Source organism: Culex pipiens, chromosome 3 (genome assembly GCF_016801865.2).
Source record: "Culex pipiens pallens isolate TS chromosome 3, TS_CPP_V2, whole genome shotgun sequence".
NCBI classification, from domain to species: Eukaryota; Metazoa; Arthropoda; class Insecta; order Diptera; family Culicidae; genus Culex; species Culex pipiens.
Window position 1 is genome coordinate 164,807,356 of NC_068939.1, and position 8,068 is coordinate 164,815,423.

The following is an 8,068-nucleotide window of genomic DNA, read 5'->3' on the forward strand; positions in this document are numbered from 1 at the left end:
AAGGGTGTTGGCAAACAAAAAAACCAATTATTTTGAATTTCAAAATTTTCGAGGTGTAAACATAATTTCAGTTATGCCTTATGTTTTGTTTGAATTGAAAATTGAAAATTCAATGAATATTTCAACTTTGGACGAACTTTTTTTTTGCAATCCCTACGTGATACTACCTACTTTTCCATGTATTCTTGAACAGAACCGAAAAAAATCTAAAAGAGGCCAAAAACAACTACATTTCAACACTAAAATGAGTCCTGAAAAGTCTGTTCATTGCAATGACACTTTTTCCCTAGCATATTTTTTGACTCACATCTGCTTTATTAAAAAAAAAAACAAATTTCTGCTATAGTACAACATTACTGAAATAAAACTTATAAAACTATGATTATTTCATCTTCTATATATATATAAAAAATTTCGACGGTTTTGTTCGAACGCGAATCAGTTCAATACGGAGCGTCGGATCGAGGTGCTCTTTGTTACGTTGGGTTCGTATAAGTCTAAGGAAGGTTCTTACGCCAAAAAGTGACAACTTTGGCCACTCTGGAACTGATTCCGGAGAATCTGCAGATTGTATGTGAAAAATTACGTAAAATCAAATTTTGATCACTGGAGGCTGAATAAACAAATACGAATACAAAACGAAGTTTTTCGGGTAAGGCTTGTTTCAAATAAAATACTAATATTTAAATAACTCAGCTATATTTGGGAGCCTGCCACATTACAGTAAAACAATTAAAACAACTCGTACTTCTGTAGAAGATTTTCCTTTTCAAACTTGCTCAATTTTTTAGGTTTAATTAAGTTTAAGTTGAGAGACAAACATTTCTTTAGATTATGCAAGTTGTTATTGAAAAATACCTTAGCAACATTTTAGGAATAGGTGACAAAAGATGACAATTTTGAAAAAAATAAACTATTTGCTCTTATGTGGTTCAAAACCATAATTCAATATTACAAAAATATCAATACATTCAAACAGACTCTCTTGAAATTTTGACAAGTTGAAGCAAAACTGGTACTGTTCAATAAGTTTAATTTATCGAGACTACACAATCCATTGAAATTTAACCAAAACATCCCGCAGCAACATTCACAACGAAGCTTAAACCCTTATTTTGCTTATCACTTCACCTTTTCATCAATTTGATGCCAGTGTTTCCGCCCCCGAAAAGACGAAAAACTGCCACAGACGACTTGCTTTCGCCGGGGAAAATTCTCTTGCCCAACTCCCCCTCTGGCTAACGCAATCAACGGACTCGGAGGGTTTGCGAAATTCTCGTTCTTCGATCCCCGTGGACCTGGCTGACTGGCTGGTTGACTGACTCATAAATGATTCAAGCGAAACTTTTCAATCTTTCTTTTTCCCTCTTGAAGATGTGGTTTGATGATGTGAATTGAATCCTTTTCGTGAAGAGTTTATGATTTATGCATTTAATTGATAAATTCTATTTGGTTTACGAGCTTTTTCATCAACTCGTCGTCTTCTTCTGGGGCGCTTGGTGTGACGTGACGTGATGGGGAGATGTTCACTTAAAGTTGTACTCCACTTCAATTACACTCAGACGTACGCACACAGACACTCTCTCTGCGGTGATGGTGATGATTACCTCACACTTTGGCGCACTACACACAATATCTTCCAAACTGCCGATTCAACGTGGTCAACCTGACGTAAATAAAAACTGAAAAAAATTATCGCACAATACTCGTCAGAAACAGCAACAACATCGAAATTGTCGAACGCAAAAGACAGCAAAATAAAAAAAAACGCGACCGAAAATGATGTAAACTTGAGATTTAAAAAAAAGTCGAAAAAAAAAACACAAAAACCCGAACAAAAATATGAAGAAAAAGTACCCACACTCTCTTCTCCGAAAAAAGCACTAAATTTCAGCTCTTTCTCTCTTTCTCTTGCAAGCTCTCCCCCCGAAAAAAAACACTAAACTTAAAAGTTCAATCCGAATCCTGTCCAGCAGCACACCAACCGTACACAGCGGAGAATGGTTGGAAAAGCGCGTCTGAAACCGGCCGCGGCGTGGTCGAAACTGAAAGTTGTTTGCGCATAAGCAAATAAGCGCCGACGATGAGGAGAGGGCGCGCGCGCGCGCGCGAACCCGAAACGATCGGCGACGACGCGTCAGGTTTAAGCGCGCTGCATGGTCGTGTGTGCGCGCTCGCAAAAAAAAATCAACGAAAAATAAGCACATGCAAAGTGAGGGGAGAGGGATGTTACTTTGGAATAGGGTTCGGAATAATAGAGGGAAAAGACGAACAAAGTGGTTGAAAACAAAACAAAAATCACATTTATTCTTAATAAAAAACTTTAAAAAATCTGAAAATGTTAAAAAACAAAATGAAGAAAGTAAAAATAAAACTATGACCTTGCCTGCTTAAATGTGGTCAACCGTAAAAGCGTGTAAGCTCAACCCCCGTCGTAGTATGCGACGACTCGGATGTATCGAAAGCATGAAGGCAGGTTTGACGACAGCCAGCCAGGCTACCGAAGTGGAAATGCGCGCACGATTTTCCTGGAGGATTGATGCCGCAAATTGACACGGCAAATGACGACTTTATTATGGGGAAATGAGTGGAAATTGGGGGAATGAGAAGGTTGAAGTCGTGCGTGTGTAGTTAGAAATAGTTGCATAAGTACACATTTAAGTTTCATGGATATTTTTATTTCAAATGTACTGAACTGATTCGCGTTCGAACAAAACCATCGAAATTTTTTATATACATAGATTTTCGATGTTTAGTATTGCAAAAAGTTTTTTTTTCGCTAAAATTTTTGTTTTCGTCAAATCTTTCTTTTTTTGAAAACAATTGTTTGCAAAACAACAGAAATGGCAAAGGCCGAGAACAAAAACTTAGAAATTTTTTGCATCGACCTTATCAATTAAAAAAATTGTCACAAAATATCCCACCAAATTCATTTTTATGCTTTGAAAATCGGTTAAATGATTCGGGTCCGAAAAATCAGGGGGCAAAAAAATAGTTTTCAATAAACTTCAAAATTTCAATTTTGGTGAAATTAGCTGAAATCAACTTAAAATGCATTCCCCTGCGTTTAATAGTAGTTTATGCAACAAGTTGCAAAAAGAGGATTTTTTCAGCACGAGTCGTACATTTATCCAACGAGGTTCACCGAGTTGGATAAATACGACGAGTGCTGAAAAAATCAAGTTTTGCAACCAGTTCCATACAACATTTTTTGCAATTTCTAAAAACACCCATTGAGTGAAATTTTAAGTCAAATTTTCATGTATTTTGTCAATAAATCGTTTAAATCAAAAAAATGTTGAAAAGTGTTACTTTTCGAAACAAGTGCTGAAAAGTTCAACTTTTCAGCACCCATTTCAGTGCTGAAAAGTAGAACTTTTCAGCATTTATTTTGAAAAGTGTTGCTATTCGATTCTGTTATTTTTGGTACAGAAAAGTAGGCTATTTCGTCGTTCACGAATGACAGGAAAAGTAAGTAGTTTCACGACGGAATTGCAAAAAATCATTTTTAGCATGTTTGGGTTGATTAAACAATCTTTAGAATTTTTGAAAATGTTCGATGTTTAGTATTGCAAAAAGTTTTTTTTAGATGATTTTTTTGGTTTTTGTCAAATCTTACATTTTTTGAAAATTAATGATTGCAAAAAAACTGAGCTACAGTAAAATGCATTTTAAAACTCTTTTTGCATTCAAATGTTCAGACTATGGCTTGCTATGAGATAGATATGAGCTTGATTGGAAGTAACAGGAGCTGGCGCTTTGCATTTGAAAGAATAAGAAAATGAGTGAGACTTTGACAACTTTAATTCTAGAGTTTGTTTTTGAAAAGGTCCTATAAGCTGTTGTCTTTCATATGTTTATAGGTTTTTGCCTTCCTCACTGAGGTAAGGCTATAATCCTGCTCTGAAAATGAACTTTGTATTAAAAGCTCCTAGACCCACCTTCATGTATACATATCGACTCAGAATCGAAAACTGAACAAATGTCTGAGTGTGTGTATGTGTGTGTGTATGTGTGTGTGTATGTGTATGTGTGTATGTATTTGTTCAAAATTCTTGCCAAGTTTTCTCAGCACTGGCTGGACCGATTTTGATCAAACCGGTTGCATTTGACTTGGTTTAGGGTCCCATACATCGCTATTGAATTGTTTGAAGTTTCGATAAGTAGTTCAAAAGTTATGTATAAAAATGTGTTTTCGCAAATATCCGGATCTCAATTATATGCATGTAAACGATGTCCGGATCCATCATCCGACCCATCGTTGGTTAGGTAATTGAAAGGCCTTTCCAATGAGTCCAAAACATTGAAGATCTGGCAACCCTGTCTCGAGTTATGACCACTTAAGTGATATTTATGTACTTTCTAACAAGTCCAAAACATTGAAGATCTGGCAACCCTGTCTCGAGTTATGACCACTTAAGTGATATTTATGTACTTTCTAACAAGTCCAAAATATTGAAGATCTGGCAACCCTGTCTCGAGTTATGACCACTTAAGTGATATTTATGTACTTTCTAACAAGTCCAAAACATTGAAGAACTGACAACCCTGTATCGAGTTATTACCATTACCATATTAAGTTATATCTGTGTTTTTTTTTTGGATCTAAAAAAATGTGAAATGTGTGTCCAAACCACTTAAATTACCCATTTTTGGTAAAAAGTGAGGAAGGCATCAACCACATAGGTGGATTAGGTTAGTTTTTAAACATAATTCTATAATTGTTCTGTTTGTTTTTCTTTTATTCGCCTTATCTTATCAACCAGAGATCCAATCTTCAATGTTTCTTAGACAAAATTTTACGAAATTTTCTGAAATTTTCGATTTTTATTTCAGAAGTGGTCACTATTATAAAAAATCGAAACATTGCAAATATATTTTTAAAATCAATCTTTAAATTTACATACAGTTCCATCCTGTTCTTTTTAACACGAATATTTGAAACATTTCCAGAAACTTGGCAGAAATCAACGTAATTTTTTTAATTGTTTTTTATTTTGTGATGTTTAGATTGGTTTTCGTTCAACAATTAAGAAGAATAATGAAGTTAGTCTCATGCATCAGTCATTTTTGACGAGATGAAATGTGTCGAAAAGTCATGATGCCAATACGGGATGGCACTGTATCTGAAAAACAATTTTTGATTGAAATTTGATTTTACATGAAAAATTTTAGTTAAAAAAAATATTTTTTCAAAAAACTTTTTTTTTTAAAGTCACAACTCGGTGGCCAAAGGTTTTTTTTGCTCAAAAATTGCAGGTTTTTGATTCCGAAAATATATTTTTTTGAAAATCACACATACGGATTTTGGGAACTCGAATTTGTATGAAAAAGTTAATTGAAAAATCACCAAAAAATATCCGTATATCTAATCCTTTTTAACACCTACAACATTGCCAAATATAGATAAAGATTTTCGAATATTTTCGTAACATTTTTGTTTGGACAGCTGCTAAAAAGCTGCCCACTTGCTAAAAAATTAGAGAAAAGCAAAACAACAAATATTTTTTCGAATAAAAATGAAAAATAATTTTTGAGTGCACTCTTGGTTACTGCTGATTCGAAATGATGATTAAATTTGTCTGTGATTAAATGTCCCATAAACTGACATCCCTCACGATTTTTTAGAGCAAAAAAATGGCTGCTGCTGCAAAACTATTTTTTAATGTTATTTGAAAGTAAATAATCCTTTCAGACCTTATGAGTCGAAGTGACCCGAAAAACCAAAATTTCCAAACCTGGCCTAAATTTTAATGTGGCCTTGAAAATCAAAGCATTTACGAAATTGTTTTTTTTCAAGAAGTGAAAATCTTTTTGTAGAACTAACTTAGGAATTTTTCATTTTTTTACTCGATCTCAAACAAGCTAAATATGTTACTAGGGATGTCACATTCGAATTCAACAATGAATGAATTTTTAATTATGTTTTGGTATTGTTTAAAATATATTTTATACTTTATTTTAGCACCGATATATTTTTGAAAATGTCTCAATGACAAAAAAAGTGGCATTGGAATATACATTTTTGTAATTTTAAAAACTCGATGCCAAAAAAAATCAAAACATATTTGTCCTCACGGCGTCACAATAGCGTTTGAAGGTGTAACTAAGTAATAGATAGCCTTTGTGATGAATGTTTTTCGTGAGTGATAAATTGCATGTTCGCGTTTTTCTTCTTAGGTCATTTTCGAATTACCCTATTTAGCAAATTTTCGCAATCTGAGTGATGACTCGTCAACCAAATAGGAAGGTGAGCTAATTCTAGTGAAATGAATTTGTGGAACTATGAGAGTCGCAGTTTAAAAAATAAAATAAAAATAAAATTAAGATTGATCGCAACAATTTATTTAAAATTCTCTCTGCCAAGGCTGTGGCAACTCAGAAATTCAAAATAAAATCACATGACATCTGCTGCAAGGGTAAACTGAAAACAACAAGAAGAAAAGCTTTTCTCAAGTGGAAACGCTCGAAAGCTCTGCGCTCAACCCTCGGAGTGCGATGTTGATGTAGGTGCAATAAAACAGGTGAATGAATGCACTTTATTTCGTGAATGTTCAGGTGAGAACCCAGCGCTAGACCTTCGGCTCAAGAGTGCAACAGCTTCTCTTTTTTTGATTTGGGGTCGTTGGCAAGTCACGAGAGCGTATACAACTGCAAATGGGCTGTCATGTATGTTGGGGAAGGCTGCGAATATTTTTTTTTTTGAGAAGTTGTTTTGGCGAGTCGGGTGGTCGTAGTATTTTTTTTATTTGGTAGCAACATTTATTAACTTGAGTAATGTTTAGTTTTTAGTTTTTAGTTTTTAGTTTTTAGTTTTTAGTTTTTAGTTTTTAGTTTTTAGTTTTTAGTTTTTAGTTTTTAGTTTTTAGAGAAAATGCTGATTATTAAACAAGCAAAAAAATAGCACAGAACCGAGAAAGAAAAAATTGCCAATGAATTACAATTTTTCATCACCATTTTTTTGTTGTTATTGCCGTCGGAAAGTGAATGCATGCATGTTTTGACCGAGAAACCGCCTTCCGTCCGTCCGTCCGAAACCGGCATCCAATGCATCGACAATTAGATTTTTCCTTCCAATATGCTCATGAATATATGAGCTATGCTGTCAAAGTCACCCAGTGCCGGTGGTTGTAGGTGAAACCATATAAAGTCACGCTACTACAACTGCTGCCGTTGCCGAGGTTGGTCAACCACATTAAGTTGCAAAATTCACGCTCGCGCTCGCAAACTTACCAAGATTTTCGCAAGTTCCCTCCCCTCCTCGACTCGATTATCACTTTCGTTCGATCGGTTGGACTGCTGTCTCTTTCAGAGCTTTAATAAATATCCAATTGCAAATACCAACCAACCTCTTCATGGCGCAGTGTTTTGCTGGCTGTGGAGGGCAATGTTACACCTCTCCCCATCCCCCGAACCCCCTTCCTTTCTCGAATGCAAGTAGTAACGACTTCTAGCAGTAATTAAGCGCTCTAGAAGTTTCTCAAATCCAATCGAAATTGATAGTATGCTAGCGAGCAATTAGTGGCAGCAATGAGATATGTTGGCACCCGAACACGTGTGGGGCGTATTCTAAGATCATTATCGAAAATATCGTTCAAGGTTGGAAGGTTTAACATTTCTAGAACATCGCAACTGGGGCGATTTGCATGGTTTCATAGTTTGGTTAATTGTAATTGCGTGCTGTTCGAAATATTCGATTACATTGGTAGTTTGCAATGCTGTTAATCGTTGAATCAACGTCATCGATGTCGTTGATCGTTGATTTAAACGTAATCGTAATCGCAGCCATCGTTGATTTAATCGTCAACGTCAACGGAGTCGTTGATTTAAACGGCGTTGATCAACGCGTTGATTATCGATAATCAACGCGTTGATCAACGGCGTTCTTTTATAGTTTTCTAGAGTTTTATGAGGAAAGAACGATTTTTTCATAAATGTATTGATTGGGAAACATTCTTAAATAGATGTGACATGGTTGTTCGGGGATCCGGGTGTACCAAGAGGACCGAAGTGACCGAATTTTAAACGTAATTTTAGCCCTAGCTAATTGCTGGTCACTTCCATCTTC

General features: G+C 35.3%; 1 protein-coding gene across 6 annotated transcripts in view; it reads right to left on the reverse strand.

Annotated features, from left to right (window-relative positions):
• LOC120419233 (UDP-glucosyltransferase 2) overlaps window positions 1–2,040 on the reverse strand; it is an 86,228-nt gene extending 84,188 nt beyond the window's left edge. For 2 of the 6 annotated variants that reach the window (XM_052710270.1, XM_052710267.1), the window contains exons 1-2: window positions 1,862–2,040; window positions 1,608–1,666 (exon numbers count right to left, since the gene is read on the reverse strand). The gene's annotated coding sequence lies outside the window, so the exon portion shown is untranslated. Of the gene's footprint in view, window positions 1–1,607; window positions 1,683–1,861 lie in introns of all 6 variants that reach the window. The other 4 variants (XM_052710269.1, XM_052710266.1, XM_039581892.2 and 1 more) reach the window with 2 other exon arrangements.
• Between the last annotated feature and the right edge of the window lie 6,028 nt (window positions 2,041–8,068).